Source organism: Procambarus clarkii, chromosome 66, assembly GCF_040958095.1.
Source record: "Procambarus clarkii isolate CNS0578487 chromosome 66, FALCON_Pclarkii_2.0, whole genome shotgun sequence".
In the NCBI taxonomy this organism is placed as follows: Eukaryota; Metazoa; Arthropoda; class Malacostraca; order Decapoda; family Cambaridae; genus Procambarus; species Procambarus clarkii.
The window spans coordinates 25732910-25751126 of NC_091215.1; the positions used below are offsets into that span (position 1 = coordinate 25732910).

At 43.6% G+C, this 18217-nt stretch overlaps 1 protein-coding gene across 2 annotated transcripts in view; it reads left to right on the forward strand.

Annotated features, from left to right (window-relative positions):
- LOC123769170 (MOXD1 homolog 1) overlaps window positions 1-18217 on the forward strand; it is a 69507-nt gene that overhangs the window by 48722 nt on the left and 2568 nt on the right. For both annotated transcript variants that reach the window (XM_069309891.1, XM_069309892.1), the window contains exons 17-20: window positions 5522-5650; window positions 7496-7764; window positions 10675-10838; window positions 12091-12181. The gene's annotated coding sequence lies outside the window, so the exon portion shown is untranslated. The remainder of the gene's footprint in view (window positions 1-5521; window positions 5651-7495; window positions 7765-10674; window positions 10839-12090; window positions 12182-18217) is intronic.

Genomic DNA, 18217 nt, shown 5'->3' on the forward strand with positions numbered 1-18217 from the left:
AAAAATGGATAAATCTTGTGTACTCGCCTAGTTGTGTTTGCGAGGGGTTGAGCTTTGGCTCTTTGGTCCCGGTGGCTGTTTATGTGACGGTAACACGGTGTAACAATATCTTACATAAAACTATCCATACTTTTCATTCTCTAGTGTGTCGACTCAAAACTTTCACCTGAATGGACGCTATACCCAGCGCTCTCGGGAAGGGACGCATCATGGAGCAGCCTATCATTAATCTGTATAAAAACTATACGCAGCGCTGTCGGGAAGGGACGCATCATGGAGCAGCCTATCATTAATCTGTATAAATAGATTAACACTATATAGACATTATACTGGTAGATGGCGATACATTTCTTGAAAAAGATTAATTCTTCAAACTGAAGGTTTGAATTTGTCAAATTCAAATTAAACTGAAAGTAATGTGAATTTCCGTTTGTTAAAACCGTTTGTCGTAACCCATATAATAATCACAGCTAATTTAATGATTGTAGATGGCTTGGGCCTAAGTATATTGCACTTGACGTACCACTAACATTTTGGAAACTTGCATTCGTTAGAACCTTGTAGTCAAACATGATACGCGACTGCAGGGAAGCCTATGGGTGTATGACTAGGCTAATGGAACAGGCCAGACGGCTCCACTGAACTGGATTTTACCATCCGGCTCATTTGTTGTTCAGTCTGGCTCATTTGTTGTTCAGTCCGGTTCGTGTGGTGTCCAGTCCGGTTCGTGTGGTGTCCAGTCCGGTTCGTGTGGTGTCCAGTCCGGTTCGTGTGGTGTCCAGTCCGGTTCGTGTGGTGTCCAGTCCGGTTCGTGTGGTGTCCAGTCCGGTTCGTGTGGTGTCCAGTCCGGTTCGTTTGTTGTGCAGTACTACTCAGTAAATCACGTTATGTTCATCTTTATATCAAAATTGACATTGAACTTTAGTCTAACACTGCTCTGAAAAACTATTCATCACCGTTATAGGGAGAACCTGAACTAGATCCAAACGAACCTTGAATGCACATGCTATAGTTAAAGTAGGGATCATTTACCAAGTACAGTTAGACGACTTACAATGCGTCTCGTCGAATCCTGAACCAAATGATCAAGGTACACATGTAGTAAAGCTTTGAGGGGAACACTTCAAGAAATTCACGAAGTAGAATATTGCGGTAAGCCGATTCTTAAACGCGTCGTATCTCACACCTTCAAGATTCAATACTGAGATCCAAACGCCAGGGTGAGACGATGTCACGCAGAAGACACATCAAACCGGATACTTACACCACTAGGCCGGTGCTCAAGCGGGCCGGTGTGGAGGCTAGCGTGCATGCAAGCCGGGTGAATCCAACAATACGTTCCCACACCTGGAGTGGAGCAGGACTGAGCCTCTGACTGGGTGCTGCTGCTGCTCTCCCTCGTCACTGTACACCGGTTGCCATTCTTTCCACTTGTTTGTTTCCCCCCTAAGATGTGCCTCGAGGCGTCAGAGATCGGCGGAGCTCGGAGCAGACGCGCGCGGATGCTGCACGAGGAGCCAGACGAGAATACCTAAAGGATGAGGATGCTGGAACCTTAAGATCACAATATGACGCATTACTCATGAAACTATTCCCGGAAACGGCCTGAACGCAGATTTGGCCGCGTATTTGGTTTCCCATTGTTGGGACAGGATGCGAGTTAGGCTTCTCAAGGTTCCCCCCAGGCCAACAGTGGACCTTTCACAGGAAGGCACCCCACAACAATTAACTCCTAGGTACCCTATTGACTGATAGGTGACCGGGGAGGCATTAGGTGTAAAGAAACGTCGAAACGTCTTGTCCTTCTCTAGAATTAAAATTGGGATCATTCGCTTGTGAACCTCCTCTCTCCGAGGTATATGCGGTTAGGGGGGGGGGCGTCTGCCCACACGGGTCCTGGCGCCCGGGGGGCCGGGTCTGCCCATACGGGTCCTGGCGCCCGGGGGGCCGGGTCTGCCCATACGGGTCCTGGCGCCCGGGGGGCCGGGTCTGCCCACACGGGTCCTGGCGTCATTTCATGACGGTAAAGATCGTAAGGGAAAAACACTCATATGCACAAGGTCGCCCAACGATTGTTTTCCATTGTCAGGGGGAGGCGCCAGGAAGTGTTGGGCAGGCGTGTTGAGGTACCTCTAGGACTAGACCAACAACTGGCCTTCCCCTGGATGCCAACCACAACAGTTTTACCCAACTCCTGGCTACCTATTTACTCCTAAGTGGGGGGAAAAAAGGGGGGGGAGGGCATCACGTATAAAGAAACGTGCCCAAACACTTCGACTTTATCCAGGAAATGAACCCAAGATTATTTGGCTTGAGAATCGGCATCACTGACCGCTACGCTACGGGACGATCGAGCATATTCACGCACCTGGACGCCCTCTAAACACTAATGTTTCTGATAAGCGGCATCAACGCTTAAGTGAAACGCCGGAAAATTCTAGACGGTTGATGTTTAGAATGTTTGGGCATTAACACGAGAGAATTTGAATTAAATTCAAGATGTTTCTCTGACGTCGACAGTAAGGAACATCTCGAGAGGATGATATGCTCGGTAGTTGTACAGGAAGTCTTTGGTGAAGTTGACGCTGCATGATGACATTGCATGACTGGTGGCAGGGACACGACGACGACTGCATGACTGGTGGCAGGGACACGACAACGACTGCATGACTGGTGGCAGGGACACGACAACGACTGCATGACTGGTGGCAGGGACACGACAGCCACTGCATGACTGGTGGCAGGGACACGACAACGACTGCATGACTGGTGGCAGGGACATGACAACGACTGCATGACTGGTGGCAGGGACACGACAACGACTGCATGACTGGTGGCAGGGACACGACAACGACTGTATGACTGGTGGCAGGGACACGACAACGACTGCATGACTGGTGGCAGGGACATGACAACGACTGCATGACTGGTGGCAGGGATCACTGCGTCTACTGAATACCGCAATAACCACCACCTCATTCTCAGATGATTACAAAAACATAACTGCATTGATAACATACAGGAAGCTATAAAACAGGAACTCCGGATCTACAACAGCGTTCCTGGATTGGTCATGTACAAGATTCTAATTGGTTCTTTACACCAATTTCTAAAGGCAGTTCTGATGTTAGCCAGCTTCGCGTACGTCGTTGAAGCTATTCTTTTTATATGGGGTCAGGAGACACGTTCGGTGTGATATCAACTCGTAGGTCCTTCTCTAATTCATGGACGACTTCGTCTCCCATTTGGTACTTTGTGTTTGGCCTCCTGCTCTCTCCACCTAACTTTATTACTTTATATTTACTTAAACTCTAGTAGCCCGCTCCTGTGCCAGGTAAGTTACGGGCTCACCATAGCCCGTGCTACTTGGAACTTATTCAGAGTAGTTGAATCTATATCATCATCATCATCTAGTAGCCACTTGTTGGACCATTTCATCAATTTGTCCAGGTAGCCTCTTGCTATCGTAACTGATCCTCATCACTTTTGGGTTGGGATAATTGTGGGTTGTATCCTGGGGATGGTCAGAAGTTGACTTAGTGGGATTGGGAACCTGGATAAGTCTAAGTACAGACTTCCTGTAAAGGGACTGAATTATGTTAATTCATTGTGTCGGGGGACAGGAAGCCAGAGTGTATTCATACAAATTAGTCTTGTATATCCTCCCCAACCAAGATCGAATTACTGACCCCGCCCAGGATGCAACCCGAACAAGAGTACCTACTTACTGTTAGGTGAACAGAGACATTAGGTGAAAGGAAACGGGGCTAACCATTTCTGTCCCGCCCGGGATTCGAACCCGGAATACAAGATTATGCGTCAAGAACGAACCCGACTGTACTATTGGAACCCTTAAATATTGTACGTTCAGTATGTCATCTTGTTAGGGCCTTGGGGCCTCGTAGCCTGGTGGATAGCGCGCAGGACTCGTAATTCTGTGGCTCGGGTTCGATTCCCGCACGAGGCAGAAACAAATGGGCAAAGTTTCTTTCACCCTGAATGCCCCTGTTACCTAGCAGTAAATAGGTACCTGGGAGTTAGTCAGCTGTCACGGGCTGCTTCCTGGGGGTGGAGGCCTGGTCGAGGACCGGGCCGCGGGGACACTAAAGCCCCGAAATCATCTCAAGATAACCTCAAGAAGAAGATTGTTACAGGAGGAGTTGCCTCATTTGCCCAAAACGCTGTGCGTACTAGTGGCTTTAGGTATTGTATGTACTACCTCTATCTATAAATCCAACATTATGTTTGTAAAACAACTATGTATGTACTTTCCTGAATAAAATTTACTTACTATTATGGTTAATGGCTGACAGGTTACAACTTTTAGACGTCTTGGGGTTTTAATAGTGTTACTGACGTATTTAACTCTACCTCTCCCCTCCTCCCACACAGTGCTACTTATTGTTGCGTGCTCCAAAACTGCGTATACGCCATGCAAGGGGCATGTTGAATGTCCTTCTAGATAGGTCGTATACCCATACCCATCGTATGTAATACAAGGGAACCTAACCCCACGTCCCTGTACCCCTGGCGAAGGTCCAAGCCATCAGCGCGGTCACCCATCCAGTGCTGGTTTCAACTTGACTGACTGAGTGACGTGAACATATCAGCCATTGTGATGCCGTTGACATTCTGAAGTGCAATGGACCGTAGTTCCTGAATTCATATAAAGTTTTGTGCCTGAGTGGTTGCAGTACGTACTAGAGCGGCCTGCAGGTGTCTATAGATGAGATAGGACACCATTTCCGTATAGAGTACAGTACAGCGCTTTTTTTTACTTCATTTATTACTCAACCCCATTACCCATCCCGTGGGCGGTGGTGGAAAGGGTTACAAGGGTACACCATACCCATCCTGTGGGTGGTGGTGGAAAGGGTTACACGGGTACCCCATACCCATCCCGTGGGCGGTGGTGGAAAGCGTTACAAGGGCACCCTATACCCATCCCGTGGGCGGTGGTGGAAAGGGTTACAGGGGCACATAATGGGTTCACTAACTGAACCCATTATGTTCAGAGTTCATTTCAGAGCTCAACATTTATTTGTTGAGTTCATAAATGAACTCAACAGTTCATTTAGCTAAGCAAGTAACAAACTTATAATTCGTAGTGTCGGGTGACAGGCAGCTAGTGCATTCATACACGTTTGGCTTATATCAAGGTTTGTGGGGTTCAGTCCCTGAGCCCATCATGCGATGCTCTAACCCTTTCCACAACATAAAAGATGGGTATGGAGTGCATAATAAATGAACTAAACTTATAAACCCAGTCAAGCGTCTACCCACCGAAGCCGTAAATGCCAAAACGCTACCAAGTTTCAAAATCCAGCCAGACAGAATCAAGACAAATGAGAGGGTGGAACTGTGACAAGTAACCGGCTTCCTGTCCCCGTCAAGGCCACTAGAGAGAGATAGTGGCCCCACACGTAAATTATGTAAATATAAATACGCTATATATGAGAATAAATATATATTATGCATGTTATGGAAGTACACTAAAATGAATTTGGTGTTGTGCCGGCAGGGAGTCACTGGCATCTGGAGCGGTCCAGCGCCTCCCTCCTGCTGCTTCCTGGAAGCTGCCTGGACTAGTGTGTCGAGATCCAGGCGTTGCCATCTTCCTTCACAAGCTCTCCTGTTGCAGCTGCTCAAGGTAATTGTACTATTAATGATTAAGAGTTGGAAATGCGGTTTTCTTCATTCGTTACGGCAATATGTGTGTGGTACTCGATAGGTTTTATAATTTAGATTTGTGTATTTCTGCCTGTAATTGGTGCACTAAATTGAGCAATGACGGTCAGTAGATTGAGCCCAGTTTATTAACCAACTTGTCAGACACTTATCATGAACTAGATCACATGAACAAATTGTGTTCATGTGAACAAAGTGTACTAGCTCACATGCAGTGTATCGGCATTACTTGATAATATCGTGTTTCATTTATAGTCATTTATGTGATATTAATTATCTTGTTATCTCGTGATATTATATAATTAAATATTAATTATCTATACATATTATGTTCAAAGGAAAAATAAGAGACTAAAACCAGTAAAGTTTGCTGCATAGTTTCAGCCTAGCAACTGCAGCGCGGGTGCAGACGCACTCAAGGTCAACTGTGAGTGAGTCTACCGGAAAGTGAATTTAACAGAAAGATGAATTATGATACATTATTCTAACTTATTCTAACCTAGTGAGGGTAGCGCGCGCACTTCCAGACCAGTAGTTATAGCTGCACGAGAGTTCTAACACCACAATGTTGTGATCTGCTTAGCTGATCAAGTGCTGGAAAAATATGAAACCTTAGTCTAATCGGGCACTTTAAGCGAGGAGTCTTGTAGTTAAGTTGGCTTCATTTTTTTTAACTCTGTTCGGGATCCCGGGTTTGATTCCCAGGCGGGACAGAAATAGTTGGGCGCATTTCCCTTCAAATATGTACCTGGGAGTGTGTTTGTATTTACTACTTGTATCTGCAGAATCGAGCTATTAGATCTTATACCCTGCCTTTCTACCCTACTTAATTTTCCTTTATTATGCCTACTACATATATTTCTCTTACATGTGCGCCCCCCCTTCCTCCCCAGGAAGCAGCCGTCTAACTCCCAGGTATCTATTTACTGCACCAGGGTGAAAGAAACTGCCCATTTCTTTCTGCCTCTGCCGGGGATCGAACCCGGGCCCTTAGGACTAAGACCCCAGTGCGCTGTCTATTCTATGTTCTAAGGTGTGGGCGTACGGCATACTACATAATTTACACTCCTTATATAATAATGTTGTTTATAATGGAAGTTACAACTACAACCTTTTGAAGATCAATGCTAATTTTATCTAGATAATGTAATAAACGAAAGTTTTCTATGTCAACAGAAAGGCAGAAATATAAGCTACACTTTAAATACTTGTCATAAATATAACTGAAGTGAAAGCGAAGATATATGCATTTGATACTGTACAGTTTCTTGATGGCTTGCTCTAAGAGTGTGAAGCCCTTCACACCAGCCTATAAATTGTGTAATTTATTTCCATATATGCTAATTAACCTTAAAATCTATATGTCAGAAGGAAGGAAGATGTAGACGTTAATGTGACAACATTTCAAGAAATATCTCTCTCTTTAAAGTTAAATAATACAATCCTATCGCCGGTGTCCGGACACATGAAAGCTACTTAGGTATCAGTGGCCAGCCAGGTGGAGATCACAGGCTGTACAATACTGATAAATTATGTAATTCACAGAGATACGTTGATAAATATTAATGTTTTATATTTTATTAAAAATACACATATATACTTTGTTTCATACGTTAAATGTAACAATATTTCAGTATATATTATATAAGCATAGTATATATAATTCAGTATATACAATATATAATAAGAGTGTCAGACCACGGAGGAAGAATTGAAACAGGAATTTCCTTTAGTACTTTCTTATATTAATACATCTTCAGAGCGAACCATTCCTTCTGAAGATGTATTAATATACGAAAGTACTTAGAGCATTCTATTGTGGTTTTAATATTGAACAATTATACATATACGAAACAGACAAATCTGGTGTCCGAAATTTTAAAAATATTAGTGTGCGATGTGATCAATGTAAGGGGGATATTGGGTGTGCCTCGTATCCCCTACAACAACAACAACAAGTTCGAGAGCGATGAGGCCGCCACCTACTAGCTTCAGGATGTCGTCGAACCTAAATCAACACAAAAACAACAACAATCTAAATCAACAATATACTACCGCCGCTACTTTCTCGGAAACGTAAGTACCTGCCGCTTTATTTCTCTCACCCTGCCTAGCCTGACCTGGCCTAGCCAGACCTGACCTAGCCAGACCTGACCAGACCTGACCTGGCCTAGCCTTACCTAGCCTAGTCTGACCTGGCCTAGTCTGACCTGGCCTAGTCTGACCTGACCTGGCCTAGCCTTACCCAACACTAATCACCACACGTGACAGCCCAAACGAATCGCAAATAAGTACACGTAACAAGTCATATGCCCGGACACTCTTTCACCTTGGGGACTGAGTGGTAACTATTGTATAGAAGAGCCGGCTCCCTGAGAGTGGTAAGAGGGCGTGATAAGAGGCTAACGTGTGGTCTTGAAGGAAGTCGATAAAGCAGACAATTTTCAAAAGGAAGGGCAGCATAACGAGCAGACAGGAATGGACAGACAGTCGGTTATCCCATAATGTGTAATACGCCCTGCACAGCATGGGTGGAGTGGGGGGGGGGGTGTTGTAGCAGGGCACAGTATGGTGATGGTGCGGGTGAAGTACACACCCACTGAATTCCTGCCATCAATAATTGTTTTCATAACCATTAGAACAATGGCATCCCTCCAGCCACCATCCTTCCACTGACCCCCTCCTCTGGTCCTCCACCTCAGACAATAACCCCCCACACCCCCTCTCCCTTCCAGACATCAGCATGTCAAAATCAGTACCATAATGTGTTTAAACTATTTAAACTAAGTCATTGTGTATCTTAAGGTATCTTAATTCATTTGAAAGTGTACATGTGCATTCGTTCATATACTCGCCTAATTGTGCTTGCTGGGGTTGAGCTCTGGCTCTTTAGTTCCACCTCTCAACCGTCAATCAACAGGTGTACAGGTTTCTGAGCCTATTGGGCTCTATCATAGCTACACTTGAACCTGTGTATGGAGTCAGCCTCCACCACATCACTTACTAATGCATTCCATTAGATATAATCATATATGATTACACATAATCATAATCATTCTATACACATAATCATATATGTGTACGTCAACGTATACATACATGCGTATATATACCTCATATTAAAATACTGATAAACGAATGACCACGAACAAATTAATTTATAATTGTAGCATTATATATAATTTTAATAGACTAATTAACGTGTTTATACATTTGAATGGTCCAGACAGGTGGCCAGCCTTGGACATATACACTTCTGGTAGGCACAATGACCTCATGTTAGACCCTTGATAGATTATGTGAGAGAGAGAGAGAGCTGGGGCAGGGAGGTGCGTGCCCCAGGGAGATAATCCATGCCCATGCCCCGCCTCGAGGTCAGTTTTCGAGTCACACCAAGAATAACAATCGAGCAAGTTGTCCTGACCAGGATGTGGCATATTAGGGAGGGTTGAGGAATAGGAAGCCTGTCTGATAGGGCTCTTGACAAGCAGCTCTCCCTCAGTCTACCTATCTATATGAAAGAAATGTATCTAGGCCCTCCTCCCCCCTGCCTATTCTCTCTCCCCCACCTTTCTTCCTTCATTTCCTCCCTCCTTCCCTCCCCCTCACTGGTGAGAGAGTAGGAGTGTGAGAGTAGTTAGAGAACTCGTAGTTCTCACGCTCGTGAAGTTGTCTGCGACCCTGGAGGAGTAGAGCGGAGGGGGGGTGAAAGTAGGTGACGATGGAGGAGTAGAGGGGAGCATTATATGCAGTGAACGTAGGTGTCTATGGAAGAGTACATTATAGAGGAGGGTGAAAGGAAGGTGACGATGGAGGAGGAGAAGGGAGGGGGTGTGAAGGTAGGTGATGATGGAGGAGTAGAGGGGAAGAGGGGGGCAAAGGTAGGTGTCTATGGAAGAGTACATCATAGAGGGGGGTGAAGGTAGGTGGCGATGGAGTAGAGCAAAAGGGGTGGGGGTTGAAAGTAATCCCGAGTTTAATTTTTTAGTTATATATAGTGACACCTTGGCTTACGAATGAATATTTATGAACTTTTCGGGTTACGAGCCTAATTTCTTCGAAAAATTTGAATCGGGTTACAAACTTTGCCTCTGGAAATGAGTTTGTTGATATGCATATGGGCTGACCTAGCGCGTGGTGGCATGGTGATCGCACCTCAGTTTACCAGTGTCTCCTGCCTAGTAACTATCGCGCCTGAATTCTTTATAAAGCATTACATTTGTTTTGGGATTTTTGGCTATTTGAACATAAAATTTTTTATTATATATCTTGCCATGAGTCCCAAGAAAGCCAGTGGTAAGGTTCAAGCCAAGAAAACACATGTGAGAATGACCATAGAGGAAAAACAAGAGAGCATTCATAAACGTCAAAATGGTGCACAGGTTGTTGAACTAGCTAGGCAGTACAACAAATCTATGTCAACAATGTGCACTATACTTGCTAAGAAAAAGGACATTATGAGCGTTAAAGTGGCAAAAGGCATATCAACAATCCCGAAACAAAGAACGCAAACACTTGAGGATGTTGAAAAGTTTTTATTAATTTGGATACACAACAAAGAGTTAGCAGGTGATAGCATTTCAGAGGCCATCATTTGTGAGAAACCAAGGCATTTGCATGAAGACCTTTTAAAGAAAACCCCTGGAACGAGGGGGAAAAAGATGAATCAAGTTTGAAAATGTGAAAAGTTTGTGTGACAATAGAGCCTCGTGGAAAACTTTTGCTGTGGTCATTACCTGGTGGAATGCACCCAGGATGGAGTATCAGGGCTATACATCTTTTAAATCATAAAAGTAATAAACATTTCCCATCAACCTTACAAACCATATTAACCTATTTTCATGTATTTCCCCCATGTGCATTTTAACAAAGTTACTAAATTGCCTTTATCATTCTGTAAAATTTCAATTACAGTATACTGTATATAATTTTGTTAGTATAAATGGACTGAATATTCTGAAATCACTATTAATTTTACAATTTCAGATTCAAAGGTGGTCTGGACACCCAATTTGGTCAGACAGGTGAAGAGAGCATTTAGGATAGTTCGAAGAGATGAAGATGGTCACAATTGTGTTTGAAGAGGCAAACGCCCCCCTTTGCTCCTGACATTATGTTCAGCCTATTGACCCCTGCACACCTAACACAAGGTAGGTTGAAAACTCCTCCTTCATGTCATTGGTTCATTAGCCAGAAACTTAGGGCCCATGCAGGAATATCCCTAAAAAAAAAAAAGTGGCCCCAACAATGCATCCTCCAAGTCTGGAGGATGAGCAGGAGCATTGTCGAGAAGCAGGCCCTTTAGTGTCAAACTTTTCTCTTGCAGATATTTTTTGATGGCAGGGCAAACCACTCTACATCACAGTTTTTCTGCACGTTATATATTTTTTACAACTCTTGGATTTTCGGAATGATACACGAGCAAGGGTTTAATTTTCAAATCGCCACACAGCACAAGAGTTAGCCTATCCTGACACAAGTTAGCCCAAGTTAGCTTGTGTCCGGGCAGTGACGTCTCCTCTTAGGTAATGTATGTCCTCTTCGGCAATTTTTTCCAGAATAGCCATGTCTCCTCACAATTAAACACTTGTTGTGGAATATATCCATCAATACAGTATCTACAAAATCTTTAAAATCACGAACAAATCTTTCAGCCCCTACTTTGTCTGAGCTGGCACCCTCACCATGCCTCACAACACTATGAATACCACGTCTTTTTTCAAAATTTCTCAAACCATCCCCTACTCACCTTAAACTCTTTCGTATCTGCAAAACTCGTTCTAGGGGTTTTCTTTATAAGATCTTGCATGAAGATTTCATTGTTGACCAAACCACACACTGGAAATTGAATAGACGACGACATTTCGATCCGTCCTGGACCATTATAAAGTCGATTGTGATGAGATGAGGGAAGCAAGAGCATTAAGTAGGCAAGAGAGAGAGGTGAGGAGATGGCAAGTATGTACGTATGTACATGAATAAAACATGTACATACTTATACATAACGTGTGTAAATAGTGTAATAAACACAATAACAGTATTTTGGGAGGAGGAATGTTGGCGAGTAATGTGTTGGAGGAGGGAGGGAGGACTGGCAGGGTGTGGCAGCTCACTCATGTTTTTTTGGGCTCACCATACCAACATAGTGGATCGTTATGGTGAATACATACGTAGATGGGTATATACAATGTGTGTATATAGTGTAATAACAGCAAAAACACTGTTTGATTGTAGAATATGTCGCATATATGAGGCCCTTAATTTTGAGCATAGCGATGTTCTATACTGTACTTTGAATTATATAAATTCCAAAAATTACACACTTTTAAATAATATTACAGCAAAAAAAAAGAAGAAATGAATGAGAAACTTCAAAATAATTGCGCAACATTTTATTCGCAGCAACTGCCGTCGCACGGGGTGGCGGGGCCGACAGACCCCCATCGCTCAGCGCCCATAATTTGCTCAACTTCCCAGCTCCATCGCAGCTAAAGTAAGTCACATACAATATTTTTTGTTTAGTTTCCCCGTGATCAGACTCTGCATTTTAACAATATAAGAAGAGAAAAAAATTTTTTGGAAAGAATTTATTTCTTGTGCACCAGGGTGTTATTTGGAGACAGAGCAGTTCAGTGGTTAACTACAAAAAATTTTTTTCTCCCACACACGCACCCCCCTAGGAAGCAGCCTGTAACAGCTAACTCCCAGATACCTATTTACTGTTAGGTAACAGGGGTCATCCCCTTTTGTACAAAGAATCTGCTAAAGCTTTTAGGGCTAATCTTTGACACTCGTTTGTCTTTGTCGCCCCATATTTTTTACGTCCGAGTTGAATGCTCTAAGGCCCTTAACTAACTTTAGGTCATGTCCCATACTTCTTGGGGAGCTAATCGACACTGCTCCTCTCTTTACATTCCTCTCTCGTTCTGTCTAAACTCGATTATGGCCCTGTTTACTCGTCTGCTTCTCCTTCTACCCTTCACCATCTGGACACACTGCATCATACTGGGTTACGGCTCAGCTCTGGTACCTTTCCTTCAACACCTACCCTAAGCCTGTATGTTGAAACTGGCGTCCTGTTTCTACAGGATCGCCATAATCGCTACTGTCTTCTCCACCTTGCACGGTCCTTACAGCACCCTCACTCTTGCTTATGTCATGCCTTGACCTTTACCCATCCTGTGGTTCCTGTTCCCCTTCACCACCTATCTCTTTCTGTACGGTTGTCTCTCTTACAAAATGCTCTTTCAGTTTGTGTTACCAATATTTCCCCTCGTGTCATTCCGTCTTTGCCCCTATGGAGGGGTCCCCGTTCCTAAATTCTGTAATCCTTGACCCACATGACTAAAATTTTTACCCCTCCTACAGTTCTAAATCACCTTTTCCTTGAACACTTTTCTTCACACTTCCACTCTATTTCCGTCTTCACCAATGGGTCTTAAGTCTGCAGACGGTGTAGGCTACTCTGTTGTTTTTCCTGACTGCACCTTTGTGTCTCCTGCCTCCGGAGACTAGCATCTTCATGGCAGAACTTTATGCTATTCTCTATGCTCTTCATCAACTCTTTTCTCGCTGTCAATCCTCCTCCGTGTTTGTAGTTGACACTTGCAGTGCCCTCATGGCTCTAGAATCCTTTAATCCAGTCCATCCTTTGGTAGTTGAAATTCAACATTGGCTGTTTCTTATCTCCAGTAGATTTAAGACAGTGGAATTTCGCTGGATTCCCACCCATATTGGTGTGTTCTTAAATGAGCGTGCGGACACTGCCGCTAAGGAAGCTATCCGCACCTGTCCCATCTCCCGTAAAGGTATTCCTTATTATGACTTTTACCCAGTTATTCATTTCCCCATTCTTGCCCGTTGTCAGGGTTGTTGGTCTTCTGTTACTGGTAACAAATTGCGTGCTCTTAAGAGTACAGTGGTACCTCGGAATGCGAGTGTCCCTGTATGCGAGTTTTTCGGAAGACGAGCAGGATTTACTCCAAAAATATGTCTCGGAAGGCGAGGGTTACCTCGGGACGCGAGTTTGTTGATACGTGTACAGGCCGACTGGCGCGTGGTGGCATGGCGATCGCGCCTCAGTTTACCAGTGTCTCATGTCCAGTGACTATCCCACCTGAATTCTTCACAAGGATTTACAGTTTTTTATCGTTTTTTTGGCCATTTGAGCATAAAAGTTGTCATTATATATCTTGCCATGGGTCTTAAGAAAGCCATTGGTAAGGTTCAACCTAAGAAAATAGCTGTGAGTAGAGGCAGTAGAGAATGTCCCTTCTTAATTAAGAAAATGTGTGAAGTATGGGAAGAACTGCAAAGTTTTGTTGAAAAAACTCACCCAGATAAAGCTGTAGCAGGCCGTTGCATTGACCTTTTAAATGATAATGTGATGTCTTACTACAGACAAGTGCTAAAATGTAGGGAAAAACAAGTGTCATTAGACAAATTCTTAGTAAAACAAGCAAGTCCTAGTGGTATGCAGGCAATATGTGCCAGAGTGTGCATACCAGTGAAGTCCTCACTGCCTGATGTGATAATGGAAGGGGACTCCCCTTCCAAACAGTAACTCCTCTCTTCCTCCCACCTCCTCACCATCTTCCATACGCCTACAGCATTCAACAGCAAGGTAAGTAATAACTTGAACATAGTTTTGTAGGTTTATTTAGATGAATTGGGTATAAAAATTTAGTTTGATGTGGGGTTTTTGGGGTAGTCAGGAACGGATTAATTCATTTCCCTTTATTTCTTATGGGGAAATTAGCTTCGGAATGCGAGTTTTCGGAATACGAGGCGTCTCCAGGAACCAATTAAACTCTTAAACTGAGGTATGCCTGTAGTGTGTTCCCGTGGCCTTCCTCCTACCACCGTAACCGGTGGTGGAAAACGGCTCTGGCGAGGTTGTATATTGGTCATACACGTTTAACTCACGGGCACTTAATGGAGCGCTGCCCTGCTTCTTATTGTCCAAACCGTTGTCTCTACATGTCCTGACTTCCAGGACTTGCGTGTCTTGCTTCCCGACCATCCCTCACTGTCAATTGTCCCTCGATAAAATTCTTGGTAAATTCAATACCTTTGATATTGTTCGCCGTATGCGTTTTTGTTCTTGTATTGGCGACGTTAGTGATATTTAGCGCACTATGATTATCCCACACATTTGATGGTTTGATAATTACTGTACTGTACAGTACTTTGGTTTGGAATGTATCAAATAAAGTTGTTTCATGTATTCAAATGTGTGAGAAAATCCACTGGGGCTGTGAGATGAAGCGAACCTGTAACAAAGGCATTGCCAGTTGCATACTCTACCACCACTGATGGTAAAAGTCTTACAACTGGATATCTTGTGTGACGGGTTATGGTATCACAGCTATACTGAACCAAGATGGTATGGCTCTCCCTCACATAAATGAAAGAAATGCTGCTATTGGCCTTGCAGTGTGTAAGTTGCAGGTGGAAACAAATGAAAATTATCAAATAAATAATTAAACAATTTACTGAAATAGTAATGAACAAAAATAACACATGACAATACTTGACTATCATGTAATGCAAAGGTGAACAAGTTAGTATGACCTTAAATGCAAAAAATAAACTATAAGCAATGAATAAAAGTATGAAGATATACTGGTGTTCTGAAGACAGCTACCATACCACCATGGCATCAGTCACATGATGTTGGCTGGAAGTGGACGACGGGTTAGAGACACCAAGGTGATCCTAGAGCACTAAGGGAGAGATTGCCTCTCCAGGGAGGCAGTGCTCTTTATATAGTCCGGCGGTGATGACTCATCCAGTGTCAACACGAGGTGGACATCTGGTCAACTAGCAAACTGCTCGTTGTGGCTGGCGGTGCCTTTGTGTTGAGCTGTACCACTGTCAGTTGAAGGCGGCTAACTGCTTGTTTGTGGGGACAAACTGCCAGTTAGCAGTGGCGCCCGGCTTGCCTCTGAGTCGTACCAGGCCGTGCCAGGCCCTGGGGGGTATGGAGAGGTGGCAGGACTGATGACTCTTCTGGGCTGGTGTAGATGTCTACTTCCAGTGCAGAGGCATTGAAGGTGAAGGGAAAAGGCAGTTCCACTGCTATGCAGGGGATTCACGTGACACTTGTGAAGCCACAGAAAGTCTGGAGGCCCTACTGAAGCCAGTCCAAGTATTAAATAAAACCCCTGAAGTACGCCGGTGAAGGGTAAAGTGAAGGGTGAAGCAAGACCGTATGCCCCAACTTCAGGCACACACAGAAAATCACGTTTTGGTCCCGCCTCTCAACTGTGTATTTGAAGTTGGGGCGTATGGTGTTGAACTGCTTCAGCCTTCACCTGAGTGCTTGTAGGTCTTACGTAAGACGTTGACTCAAGGAGGGGCCTCAAAACTTGCTGTGATTTATGGGGAAATCCGGTTGTAAGACTTTTACAAAGTCAGTAATATACTGTGGTAGAGTATGCAGCTGCCAGTGCCTTGGGCAAGGGTTTACGTCGCCTCACAGCTCCAGTGGATTTTCTGCTTGGTGTATATCAGGTTGTGATTTTGTGTGTGTACTGTATTGTTATGATCGCCGTCTGATAAGTCCTTTCTGGCCTCAAGAGTCATTTTTACCCACCTAGAAAGATTGCAGATGGCCAAAGCAGTTATTTAAGTTAAGAAGGGACAAGTCTTAAACAGAATTTTGCATAATATTTGACTGTAAAGGGGTAAATTGAGGTAGATTGAAAAACAAAATGGTGAACCGGGCAGACGGTACTCACAATTAGGCGAGTACACTCGGGAACTTTTAAAGTGCAACCAAACATGCTTTAGGCTCTCACAACAAGAGGTGAGTGGTGGTGGCTCAGGTGCTCAGCCAATCAGAGCACCTAAGGAGGGAGGGCAGGAGTGAGAGGGGGTGGTATGTGGAAGTTTGGTGACAGTTGTGTGTAGTTTGTTCATCTTCATTGTAAGTTTCATGGCTTGGTGTGCATTTCCCTAGTAAATTTAATTAGGGAAAAATTCAGGTGTTTGATTTTTTTAAATCAACTTTTTAAATGTTGAGTTGTTAAAGCCTCAAAGTGCATGGAGTTGGTTTGGGAGTATGGCATCCTCATGCTGTTGCATGCTCGCGTGAGGTAGCAAAGGTGATGTAAAGTTGTGGGGTGTACATGCTTGGGATGTCCTCTCTCGGGATGGCTGGTGTTAGACCTGTGTGTTTGTCGGTTGTTGAAAAGCCGTCATCCTTTGCTGTTGTGGTATTGATTTTACATTGTTCATCTTGTAATTAATACTGTAGTGCGATATCTAGGGCTACCATTTGTAGGTTTAAAATGTCTAATACAAACAGTTGTCCAATGAGTTTTAATAGGAAATATCATCCACCAAGCACCATTGTACAATTATATTAATTGATAGTATATGGATTGTGCAGAACTGCTTAGAATGATCTTTAACACTTGGCTATATTGGTCATGTCAAATACCTGCACGGTGAATGCTCAAAGACCCTTTCTTTATTCAGTGTTGTCACATACCTCATGGGGTATGGATAGGCAAACACTCATTCGGTTAAACTTGCCTTGTAGTACTTTCAGAGCTCAGTAATTTGGAATCTGGTTAGCACTTTCCAAATAAATTGACCTTTAAAGTTAATTCCTATTTAGGTTTAAAACATTATATCGAATGAGAAAGTCGGATTATATAGCCAAACACCAGAAATGTTGTTATTCAATTTGGTTGCCTAAAGCACATTCAAGGACTACACATTACATGGCATTCCAGGATTCCTCTATACCTTGCCTTATGCTGTAAACATTGCCACAACCCTGTATTTTATTGATTTAAATGGCCACAGGGAGGCATACAACACTGCAGATTATGATGTCATTAGTTATCCACTGTGCTGACAAGTGGGCTGACTGATGTTCGTTGACACCTGTATTGTGCTTCAATTTAATCGCCAGGAGATCACCCTCTCACTAGACTCGTCTGTAGGAAGTACAGTATAGTATCTCAAATTACCTTCGATCATAAATAGCATAAGACTTGGGGGTAGGAGAGGGTTGCAGTGTTTGTCATGGCTCTCAGTTGTTCCTGGTATTAGGCAATTTAGTTCTGGAATCATTTTTGTTGGCCAATGTTAAACTTTTTCGAAAGTAGATGTTTTTCTGAAAGGGAAGGGGGGGGGGGAACCTCTATGCTTGGATACAGTTATCTAAGTGAATACTTAGATTTATACAGTAGAATAACTACCTTCTTTTCCTTAGTCAAAAAGGTTGCTTGTTTATTTCTAGGGACTTGTATTTTCTTTTATTTTTAACTGCAGCAACTTTCAGTGAATGATAGATTCTTACTGAAAGGACCTTTACTTCATTGTTGTTGCTTTATGGTCATCTCATTGTGTACAGGGATTCCGCGAAGCTTTTGGGGTTAGTCTTTGACACTCGTTTGTCTTGGTCAGCCCATATCTCTTGCCTCCGAGTTGAATGCTCTAAGGCCCTTAACCTCCTTAAGGTTTTGTCCCATACTTCTTGGGGAGAGGATAGGCGCACGCTCCTCTATTTGCA